The sequence below is a fragment of the Clupea harengus genome, chromosome 3, assembly GCF_900700415.2.
Source record: "Clupea harengus chromosome 3, Ch_v2.0.2, whole genome shotgun sequence".
NCBI lineage: Eukaryota > Metazoa > Chordata > Actinopteri > Clupeiformes > Clupeidae > Clupea > Clupea harengus.
Genome location: NC_045154.1, coordinates 23,612,603 through 23,625,400, shown reverse-complemented (window position 1 = coordinate 23,625,400; position 12,798 = coordinate 23,612,603). Strand labels below are relative to the sequence as shown.

General features: G+C 39.0%; 1 long non-coding RNA gene and 1 other non-coding gene across 4 annotated transcripts; both read right to left on the bottom strand.

The window, feature by feature from the left end:
• Nucleotides 1-3,245: 3,245 nt before the first annotated feature.
• LOC116220035 lies at nt 3,246-10,850 on the bottom strand. Of its 3 annotated transcripts, none has more exons than XR_004163423.1 (3): nt 8,943-10,850; nt 7,395-7,647; nt 3,246-3,275 (listed from the first exon to the last, which is right to left on the bottom strand). It is a non-coding gene; the product is annotated as an uncharacterized LOC116220035 (long non-coding RNA). The 3 variants fall into 3 exon arrangements; XR_006152316.1 differs by having other exon boundaries at nt 7,395-9,154; nt 10,455-10,850; XR_006152315.1 differs by having other exon boundaries at nt 7,395-10,850.
• A 1,793-nt stretch (nt 10,851-12,643) lies between these two features.
• trnar-ucg lies at nt 12,644-12,716 on the bottom strand. The gene has a single exon. It is a non-coding gene; the product is annotated as a tRNA-Arg (tRNA).
• Between the last annotated feature and the right edge of the window lie 82 nt (nt 12,717-12,798).

Genomic DNA, 12,798 nt, shown 5'->3' with positions numbered 1-12,798 from the left:
TAGCCAATATACATCAGTCATTCAGGACGAACTTGGAGATACTGATGTGAACATAGAATGTAATTTAGCACAAAACTCGAATTATTGTAATATTGTATGTCGAAGCACCATCAGGTCATAAGGCTACAGTTCGGTATACAGTAGGAATCTTTACCCTTTTTGATCCTCCGTTCACAAGTTTGCACTCACTGAACAGTTTATTTCAGAATTCCAATAAAGCAGAAAGTATATAACATTCAGAGAAGCATCAAAGGGTGGCGTTTTGTTTGTGGGTAGTGAAATATTTGTGGATCATGGTACACATTTGTGGATTGTCTTCTGTGGGTTACAAATAATAAAATCTAATCAAAACTTCCATAGTTTGAGTTAAAGTCCATCGTTCTTGATTCTTAATGGAGGGCATCGAGGTCTACCTCGAATTTCTTAACAACAAGCCTGCTGATCCTTTCTATTTTGTTCAATAAACCACCGCACACATAAAAATAAATTGTTTTAAGTTCATGAAAAAAGCGGAATACGCAGACGCAGACGCATGCAATACTGAAAGCGTCATCAAATAGCCTATTCACGTAGGCCTTTATACAAGGAACAATTAATTCAATTGAAATCATTGACGATGTTCATGCTTAAGCCAATGAGTCATAAATTATCTTTGAAACATTTACAAATTATTTTGCCATAGACTAAAATAACTAATACAGGATGAAACACCAAGAAAGAAACTTTTCAGTGATAAATACAGTTGTATTATCACATCACTTCGACAGACCGGTGAGAGAAAGAAAGAAAGATGGAAAGAAAGAAAGAAAAAAGATATATATATATATCTATCTATATAAGATAGATAGATAGATGGAGAGAGAGAGAGAGAGAGAGAGAGAGACGTATGGTCAAACGGATATCCTTAGCTTTGAATACTAAGCTTCAATAGCTTACTTTACATTACTTTCTCAATGACAAGTTCTCAACGCAGGGCTCCGTGCAGACACTGTTCATGACGAAGGATAACGGATTAGCCTACTTTTTATAGGATATGCTTGGACAGGGGCATAGATTTTGAAGCAAAGAAAAAAAAAGATAATCGAATGTTTGCGAGTGACTCGGTGCCCTGCAAAGTTTTTGCCTTCACAGCAAAGGTGCGGACACAAACATCAAATGGTAAAACGAACGACATAATTAATTAATTAATAAAGAATAAATTCTGTTGCCAAATAATTGTGAAAAATAGTTTTAATATTGCCTTTAAAATAATAGCAAGTAGATGAGTCTATTCAGACAATTTGTACTAGACTGTAGAATATCTGTAGCAGACTATAGCTTACATAAAATTGGATTCGACCTAAAACATCATGCTGGTCACGGATTTAGAGGACAGTCACATCCTATTTCATCCATTCAGTGTTTCCCTTAAAATAAGTTGCCTATTAATGAGAAAGTCTAAAACTGAACGGCATAGAAGAGCCTATTAAAAGGTTTCCGTTGTATTCATCTGTATTTCACATAATTTACAGACTAGACTATGTAATCTGATGACCCAAATGTATTATCCAAAATCAGTTGGTCTAATCCGTAACTTGAGGTCTAGCCTTGAAGTCATTAACGTGGTCAGAAATTAAAGACGCCTTAAGACCGACTGAATCGAGTTGAGTAAGATGCTGTGATGAACACCTCGCAAACTAATTTACTCAAAAGCTGACTTCCAAAACCCTTGAAAAAGCGGTCACCGGGGATTAAGAGGGCATTGTCTTTTAATCACTGGCTCTTGACCTATAACTTTGGCCTATGGCCTGATACTCCCTTTCGGTTGTTTATTGCGCTTTGACCATCTGTTAAGATAATGACCTCTCCTCTCCGTCTCCTCCTCTGTCTTCGAAGGAAGTTGTACCATATTTCTCTAATTTTGAATTGGTAAGAAATATGAATATCACTATTATTATCATTATTATTATTGTTATAATTATTGCATCCTGGCCTTAAAGCGTGAAGCCTATGTGATGCATGATAGACAATGCATCCAACAATATAAAAAATAGGCCTGTATTATTTAAAAATGTTATAACAACAAGAATAATATTATTATTATTATGATTATTATTGTTGTTGTTGTTTTTATTATTAAAATATTATTGATGTTATAATTGCTAATTATTAATACAAATAGGAAGACAAAGAATCACCAACATCAAACTTCACGATAGGCTATATCATCTTCAGGCATGTGCCATTTGATGGAACTGAGAAATAAGCAGGATACATTTAAGGCCTTTTCAGACTTTTAGACCATTGCTTTCTCTCTCTCTGTCTTTCTCTCTCCTACTGCCTTTTTGGCATTTTGACCTCATCCCGTTTCTACGCATTTATCTGTATTTGTTGGCTTCAAATTTCTTACTCTCTGAAGTATCATTCCCTAATTATTTGTCTGTGTGGTCATGGGCTGCACACGGATTGAGGAACCCAGGGTAAATGAACTAAATGGTCAAACACCAATCTTGCCACTACCATGAAACAAGACTCTCTGTGATCACCAGAACCACCAGATCACCAGTTTTGCCTCTCTACATTGGCCTATTTTAATTAATTTGGGTTGTGACCATAATACATTCAGAACATATGATAAACACAAAACATTTCCAAAGTTTATAGTGAATTATAGTGTTGCCACAATAAGTCTATAATTCCATCGCCAGAAATGCTTCTTTCGCTATTTGCTTTGAAGATTGTTATGCTGTGATGTGACCAGGGGTGATTTATATTTATTTATTTATATAAACATTTACCCCAGATTTACCCCTGAATAGATTTTGTTGTGTAGCAAAGAAAACCTTTAATTCATGGTATATTATTTATTATATAGTTTTATTATACATATATCATTTTATACATGTATACATGTTTTATACATATACATAGGACATTTGTGGCACATTACTCACACCACAGTTGAAATAAGACATTTTTAGGACTTCATGTGAAAGGATAGTAAACAAAGTCTCAAATTTCATTTCATTTTATTTTTTATTTTCATGAAACATGCTAAAATTATGCATCAACACATCATAAATTCAAGACAAACAACTGAAAGTTATTTAAAGGCTATGACAGCAAAGGACAAAGAACTACAGTTCCCAGCTCTGTTCTTAGTCCTGTAATCGCAGTGGCTGAGGATGCAGGTGAAGACACACGTTGTCTCTTCTTGCCTGTTTGCGTGCACCATACCACACGGCCAGCATTTCCAGTCTCTCTTCAAATGTCATATTCCACCCCATGGAACGCATCTAAGAAAAAACAGCACAAAAACATTAACAGCGTTAATATAACCGATCACGTCAAACTGGTTCTTCATGACAAGTACTTTAGAATAGAAGGTTCTTTGGATTGATTAACTGTAACACATTGTAGAAAAAAAGGCAGCTGCAAATGGCGTTAGTTCAGATATTTTTCTTAACTTTAAGGCTTGAAAAGTAAAGGCAATAAATCTTTTCCTCCTGAATTCGACCCTAAATGGACCTTGTCAGCTCTTTTACACTCAGTGGGCAATATTGGCTTTTATCTCTCTAGGAGATCAGTTGAAAACTCCCTCAATTTCCATCCAGTTCCAAACGCAAAGTTTCCCTTTTCTCCCTTTCAGGGCGCACAAAGCATATTTGTCTCTCTCGCTTTGTTGTTCTCTGATATCTTTAGACTGCATGCAGCTTATGCAAATAGGCAGCCTTTTATTACATACCTCCTCTACAAAGACACTCAGACAACACACACACACACAGAGAGAGAGAGAGAGAGAGAGAGAGAGAGAGAGAGAGAGAGAGTGAGAGAAAGAGACAGAGACAGAGAGAGAGCGCATGCCAATTCTGTATATTATTTAATACCTAATTACTGCAGGTGCAAATGGGTCTGGGTGCAGCTGTCTGGCACAGGTCCACAGGCCTGCTGTAATTGACAAGTGCTTGCAGGGCTGTAGATGTGCATTAGCATCTGATAGCATTAAACTACTATAAAAGGTGTGGTGCTGGCTGCTGTACGGCCCATTGTGTGGCCTGGATGAGTCTGTGATGGGAACTTGCTGTTTGGAAGTGGTAAGGGGTGCCACGACAGCCTGAGGAGCGGCTAGACAGGCCCCTCTGGGGGGGTGGCTAGACTGTGGGTGGGAATCAGAATGGAGACTGATGATTCTAAAGTGCGCCCCCGAACTGAAGTTCCCACTGGCGGTGGGGGGCTGACGTTCCCTCCACACAGCTCTGACAGCGCTGCCTTTTCACCCACACATTACTGAGCCGGCTGGCCTCCCCACCCAGGCAACCTCGACGGGGGTCAAAGTTCAACACACCCTCCATACAGACTGACGGGAGAAACTTCAGTGACAGACCCTGTCTAGACATGTCCACAGCCATGAACTTGAACTTGACTGGAAATGTTGAAGTGTTGGATTCTCCACTGCACAGGTCCTTTCTCTTCTATATATGTATATCCACTTTTGGTGCTTTCCAACTGCTAAAAATCAAATGATTTCAAGTTGATTAAGAGTGACCTCTCTATACTGTTATCTTTACTCACTTTCTAATGCTTTCCCACCACCAAACTATTTAGAAGTGGAACTGAATCTGACATACGTTTACAGTATTTAGGAATTCCTCCATGATTTCACCATAACACACCACTCAGATTTAATGATACTGGAACTTAACAGAGCAGACAAATATCAGTTTCTTATCGTTCTTTCTGTACACTGAACGCAAAAAAACACAGATTGAAAAAAATATATTGAGTTAATGTTAACTCTGGAGCTGATTTGAAGCCAGAGGTCCTAAACATTGCGGTGTAGTCAAACGAAGGCACTATATTCAATCCCTGGGAAATGTGAAACAATTCAGAGTACATGGATCACACGACACTGAATTAGCTTAGGAATGGCCCCTCTGAATCTCCATCCAGCCCAGACACACATTGCAAACACAGCAGACTAATTAGCATGATCAGGTGGCACTCTGCATTGCTTATTCTCGTACGTACGCACACAAAGGGCCTCTCCCACCCAACAGTCTCTTTGGCATGCGCGTGCGTCTGCTCAGCCCGGGTTTCCCACCCTGCCCCCTGCCTACCCTGCCCAGCGCAAGCACTCACAATGGTGGGAACACAGGGCCCTAAGTGTGTGAGTTGTGTGTGGGGAGCGGAGGGGGTGGGGTTGGGGGTTGGGGGGGCACCATTGATGGGGAGCCGGCGCGAGTGGGGCAGAATAACAATGTGACACCGTGCTCTGTTCATCGCAGCGCAGGGTGCAGCTGCACATGGCGTGCCTCAGCACAGACAGCCACTCACACGCTCCCTTTTCAGAGGGGAGCTCTCAGGGAGACCGCCAGGGCCACAGAGCCCCCCTTTCAGCCACGCCAGACCTCAGTAATGTCCATGAATCCCATCCCATCTCATCTCAGACAAGTTTAACAGGCTTGGATTAGGATTTTCATCTGTATGTATGTTACATGCTCCGACTGACACATAGTGGATGCGTGTACAACCTTCTCCATTGGTGACTGAAGTCAAACAGTATCAGACAAAAGCTGTATCGCAGTTCACCCATTAATTTAGTAACAACATAATATTACAGTACAGTGGTCTGAAAATAGGTAATGGTGACTGACCATTAGCAGCTAGTTGGTATGACGACAGTTTACCTAATATCACATGCCGTAGTGTAAGAACTGCAGGGGTACTGAACACCTTAATAATAGAGAACTTGTACAAGGTTTAGACGTGTTAACAGAACAGTGTTGCTAATCACTAACATACAGTGATAGCCACACTGAGGTCTCCCATGACCACATGCTGACACCCAAGATTAGAAGCTTCCCATGAGCAAAATATAAGATAACAATGAGTTATATAAATATAATAGTTTTTAAAGGTAGTTGTGAAACCATTACACATTTAAATGTAGCATTGATATCTTCATAAACACTAAGTACATAACACTAAGTACACCTTTTGAACAATGCTGTGTAACAGCCAGGACATACCTCCTCCTGGGTACGTGCATACTTATAATCACTGCCACGAATGATCATCACATAATGATTGCCATGATGATAAAACTTCTCCCGTAAACAATTAATTGTGCACAAGTAACAGGTAACAGATTTTGGATGCTCTACATTAAGATATATTTATATGATGCTCTACATTAAGATATATTTCTATGATGCTCTTCTTGTTGAACCTTATACTCTTCCTCCCACCTTGAATATTTTCATTAGTTTCCTAACCATTTGCTGTGGCTGATTACCTCAGAAAGATGACCAGAAACATGTCCACTGTGTATGTATATATGGTGAAGAATCTTAATAGCTAACTACTGGAAATCTTGGAGGCAAACAAATGTCTATCCAACTCTTCTCTTAATCAACGCCTTCCAATAAGGAATTTCTTGGTAAAATAATCAAAAACAGAAAACAAATAATGTAAACGTAACTTTACATGTGTCTCTCTCTGTCTCTGTCTTTCTGCATAGTGACTGGTGGTAAAACATGATAAACTACAAAATGCAGGCAATGCAATCAAAATGGAGGTATACACAGGTCAATGTATGGGTAGGTTTGGTAGGCTACTCGTTGCCCCATCTGTTACTGTATCATTTTAATGATCTTTATATGGAAGTCATATATAGAGAGTTCTGTTTTAGCAGTATTTTTAGCAGTAATAAAACTATTCTAGCCCACAACAAAAACTGAAATTAAAGAAACCATTGAGATTCTATTTCAGTGTGTATAAACTGTTGACAGTTCTGCTGTCTTTCTGGAGTCAATCACACACTGATAGTAAAGGACATAGAAAAAAACAGGCAGATATGATACTGGAACAGACATCACTCTGACATTAACTGGAGGGTTTTATCACAACACAGAGAAGTTGCATCATATTTACATGGCCATCCTTTTTACTTGGCCAATGTCTCAAATCATGTTGCACAAAGAAACTCTTTCAATTCTTACCTCTCTCGGAAGTTTAAGTAGCACGTGGCTATGTTGAAAATCTATACGTAGAGCTACAATCAACATTTCTAACCACTGCCACTACCACAGAATGACCACATTCTAGTTTATATTTGGCAGTGTAGGGTAGTAGTCATGTCAACTGTATAAGACTATAAGACCAGAAGCACGAGGCCAGCCAAACAAAGGAAGATGGCTGCCTTCACTGTGATCTGTGCTCTTCCCATTACTTGTCCTCTCTTCCTCAGCACCCTAACGGAGGACTCCTGACGTAATTAGCACCATGAGATAGGGGGGTAATGAAAACGACATATTATGTAATGTCGATTAAATTGAGATCGGGCACAACCCCCAACAAACACACACACACACACACAATCACACCTTGGCGGAGAAGACTATGAAGCCACGCACCTCGGATGCCAGCTCAGCCATCTTAGATGCTGCAGAGACATTCCCGGATAAGATGGCCTCCTTGCCCGCACCCACATGCCCGCAACCCAACAGGCTCTATCTTTCGCCGTTGGCAGTGGCATGGCTTCTCTCCTCTCAGATGGCACCCAGGGTTTTCTGGGTAGGGAGGGGAGAGCTGAGGGCAGACATTTTCTCCTTCTATCTTTAGCACTAACGGTGCCTCTGCCAGGGTCCTCCTCTGGGTAACACACAGCTGTGAGAAAGGGAAGAAAAAAGACAAAACATCACAAATACGGCCATTTCTAACAACGTAAGGTCATGGCAACCTCTGCAATTGTTTAGTACAGTAAGTGCGAGGTACAATAATGTATTTAATGTACTGTAGTCAGCTGACTGAATTACTAATAAGCATAGTGTGAATATATAAATACAATGTTTATCTCAGTACACTAATGTGTGCAAAATCATATCATTCCTTATACATAAAAATAAATGAAACACATTGTTCTATACAATCACAAGTAATAAATAAATACATATATATTGTCCAACAGCAGCATATTTATATGTGGTCATTTTATCACAAGCACTTTTCTATGCATGTAAGAATGAAGCACTAAAATGCTAAAAAAAAAAAAGCAATATGCAATGCCCACAACACAGGTGCTAAATAACTTCTTAATGGACTCAAAAAGAGAATTTAAACCTACATTATTACATTTTGCACATTTAATTGTTTCAATTATTCGAATATTTCAGATGTTACTGAAGTTTTGTATGAAGTATATCTGTGTATAATTGTAACCTGTAAATATGTGATAGACAAACACCATATGTGCTCACATGTTGGACATTCCCACATCACGTCTGAGTGTTTTGTGATTGCCAAATTAGCCTCTCATTGCGTCTTCATTTCTGCAATTCTTGGGTTCTTTCCCATAATTGCAATCTCCCTTTAAACATCTTGATTTGGACAATTAATAGGCAACCTATTGCCTATTATGGTATAATGCTTTTTTGTATACTTGTTTGGTTTGCCTATCTCAGTTTGGGTCTTATCAACAAATAAGCTGCATTACACAGCAATAGGTTTTAATAAATTAAGTCAGTTTATGACTTAAAAGAGAACTCGAGAACATAGGCCTATTCATTCTAAAAAAGTTTGATTTCAGAAGAGAAAATGCTGGTGACCCACGTGAGCAACCTGTTTCGCTCTATGCCTTAATTTTGGGGATCACGTTGTGGATGGAACATATCTGGGATATTTTGACTGCCAAAATACATTTGGACTATATGTTATTGGAATATACTTCGCGCATAAACGAAGCCCTATACAAGACACAATGCAATTAAAACAGCTCTGTATAAAATAATTCAATCTTAGGTAATGAGCTGAATTATTCCCTTATATTCATTTCATTTCTTTAATCCAATCTTTCGGCCAAAACCTACTTGAAGTTTCACATGGTTCACAAAGCTTGAATCCGATTTAAAACCCAGTGTCGTCATTACTAATCTGCTGTTGTCAATTTTTAAAAGCCATCCTACCTTGGATGTGCAAAGAAGATTTTCGTCGGCTGCATTTCCAGTAGAACAAGGCGAATGTGAGGATCATTCCTACTTTCGGTTGTCTAGCTTTATGAAAGGTTCTTAACACTCATACAGCTAGAAAACCAAAGATAGAAACCACTCTCGGTGCATATTCTAGCCAGCTTCGCTGACAGACACTGGCGACTCCATCCATGGGCCCTCTTAGTCATCTACAAGATACGATAATGGTATTAATGAATGCAAATAACGACAACATAAGACCTAGACTACGTGTTCTACATTATTAAACTAAGGCACTGCATACGATACAGGATGAAAGCCCACATCGATATATCATCCTGTGCTAGCAAACAATGAAAATCATCACCGTTGTTGTCTTTATATACAACACACCTAGCCATTAACAAAGTTAACTTGTATGCGCAAGTAGCCTTATCTGCTTTACTCTGTCTTGTCCAGACATTTTAAATGGCATGGGCCTAGGCCTACATTTCGCACGACATACAGCCTAATGGCCTACAATTAATCGAAAATCCAGCAGCATAGCTAGTTTATGTCAGATAACGATAGCCATTATTTCTTGTAGATATTAAATTACGGAAATGATATAGGAAAGTAGAATAACTGGAAGAAAAATATGGGCATGGTTTACCACTTGTCTAAGCGACCACTATTCCACTGAGCTACTAATTACTAACAACTACTACTGGTCTACTTCTGGTTCTGCTACAGCAAATAGAACATCAATAATAATGATAATAATAATACATTCGTTTTAGCTTTTCTCTTGTTGAGAAAAATGAGAGATGAAGTAGATTAGGCTAGTCCCGCTTAAAGTACACTGATTGTGTTTTATGGCTGCAACTTGTCTGTGCAATTCTGTCTAGTCTGTTCAGTGGGTTATTGACAACTGGTACAAGAGGATCTGTTTTCATTGCATGCATTTAGTGCCATTAGGCCTAGATGATGAGCTGATCTTTGAGTTATTGTATTGTTGTAGTGTTCCTTTAGTCACTATTCAGAGATGTAAAAATAGCCAACATACATTTTTCAATTTCTAAACCATTTTAGAACGTCAGGTAGGCAGGCGCAATATAAAGTTTATCGTAGGATATGACTAACTGACTAAAACAATCTGGAAACAAGAAACGTACAGGGCCCTATTCACAGGCTGTGATTATTGGCTTTCATTTAGACTGGGTATTCGTTTTCGCTCGTGTTCATAGGCCTATTACAATATTTGCACTCGTGAACTCAGATCAGCCACCCGTGACTCGCTGTAGGGTTAACATCATTAGACACCAAGGAGCGCATAGCCTACCCCTTTCTATAGCTTTCTTCAAATTATGATATTCGCAGTATTTCAATTTTACCGGTCATCAATGAAAGACCTCCGGTGCCCTTCAAACCTGAATTATTTTAAAGAGCATTCTTTTTCTTCCAAGAATAGCCTACACTGAACATTTTTTTTTCATAATCCCATAAAATAAAACATTCTGTAAAACGTACCAACTTTGTGCAGGAGGTTGTGTATTCCTTGCAGTTGTCCCAACTATAATGAAAATCGTAGGTATGATAAGTGATCGGTGACAGACGCGCTACTGGAATCCGTTCGCGCCCAGCGGAATTGGTGTGTCTCCGGCAGCAGCACGTGGACTTGTCTTGTGAGGTGCAGTCCATCCTCTGTGCACAGGGTGCGTCTCTCCTAGCGGAATTGATTATCAATATTTGTAGGAAAGGGAAATCCTCAGTTACATGCATATACTTGCAACAGGTTTGGAGACACAGTCAGCACCCTAGCACAGGGTGCCTCCAGGGTCTTGCCACTCCAAGTTCGTTTGTGTCTCTGCCTTCGGAGTTGCAAGCTCATGGGCTCTTCTGCGGACGACCCCAACCTTCCTCCTCTGGTAGTTCTAGCCTGTAGTGACGTCATTTTAGTACAGAGGTTCGTTTTGGCCAATCGGAGTCACAGAAATTCAAAGATTAATTCGACTAATGTTAGGGGCACAATGTTTAACGAGACGGTATCACTTCATTGGGGATATACAGTCTGTGTATAGCCAACCAATGTTATTTCCACTTTCCCCTTTGTCTTAGTCTATTCATTAGGATACACGTTTGCCTAAATATATATTACACACATAAAATGTAGCTCAAAAGCCTATGCACATAGGTAGCCTACCAACAGTGATGCTCTCAGACGTAGTCTACTCAAAGCCTAAAGTTATGGATGTGTGTGTATAACAACGGGCTACTATCTATTTTGCTTCCCTTTGTCATTCAGAATTCCAATCACATTATTTTTAAACGCAAAATAGGCCACAATGCAGTTTCATTTGATTTATTTATTATATTAGGCTACTGAATGTAAAATTCACCCACCCAGTTTCATATTCTGAAATAGACCAATAGCTTATTTTAATTTTTAGTAGGGTAACCTACACCAGAAAGCTGATTGAGCCCAACGCACACTTAATCGATTGAGTCTCAGTTCTATCAGTACCTATGCAAGACTATTCAGTTCAGAAATGAAATATATGCTAAGTAGCGCGTGTAATATATAATAAGCACGTTTTTCTTCCGTTTGTTTGACGCCTGAGAATACCTCAAAAGAAAGCAAGACAGAGAAAGAATGGAAGAAAGAAAGCAACAGTTGTTTAATGACATTTTGATAAAATATGTATAGCCTTTACGTCGCTCATAATAATATTAGTAACATGCCAACATGCCTGCTTACACCTCAGGACTCATACCCTCCTTGATCGCAAGGCTATTCTGTTGTCAATTGTGTTTTCTGGTGCAATGTTAAGACGTAGGCTACCCTAATGACGTGCATGTAAATATAAATATTTTTGCTTTTAATTGGTGTGAAATTTGACGGTTCAAATATGTTGTGACCAGGCCTACTCATCTGCTAGGTCTGATCTATAGGCTATAGGCTACTTGAGTCTAAAGAGGCTACTGCAGCAACACAACATCTTATCCAGTTCAAAACTTCGTTCATACTATCATATTACAAATAAAATATACTAAAAATCAAGCAAATATACTGGCCGAAAGAGTCTTAAAAGATATCTTGCCCTCACGTTTTTCAATAATGGTGAATGGTGAACCGCAATGCGATAGAATACTCCCCCCTAGCGACTGACAATGCAATTATGGGCAAAATCTCACAAGTGTTGTGGACTAGTCAATTGCATCATTGGCGTGTCATCAAGGCAGGAGAGGCCCAGTTAAATCTGAAAATAGACATGAATTAAAATATTATTGTCATAAATATCTCAAGTAGTATAGCACTTGTCTCTCCATTTACGATACAACATTAACTGTTCGAATTAAGCCTTGCACCTCTTGTGGTCGTTGTTACACGTTAACTCATGTTAAAACATGTTAATGGCTTTTGTTGCTGCATTGGCCAAGTCGAAATCCTTGTCGATAAAACTGACGTTTTACATACGTTTCTAACATACCCAGGGAGTAGGCGATACAGTAATCTAAATACCTGGTAAGTTTTTGTTTTAAGAATAAACAGTCAACTTTTTCTAAAACTCAACTGGGCCCACTTTTGAAATCAATTAACATAACAACCACTAGGGGGCAATACAAGGGTATTACCTGAATATGCAATCTTATCGCTTAGTAAGCGACAATAATGCTTGTCATAAGATCTGGATGGATTTTGGAGAAAAAAAAAACATCGACCGCGGCAGGACTCGAACCTGCAATCTTCTGATTCGAAGTCAGACGCCTTATCCATTAGGCCACGCGGCCAATAGAGAACGTGGAAATTAAAATCATTATATTAATCACAAAATACACAAATGTCTTTCTACTGAGATGAGAATATTTAAAG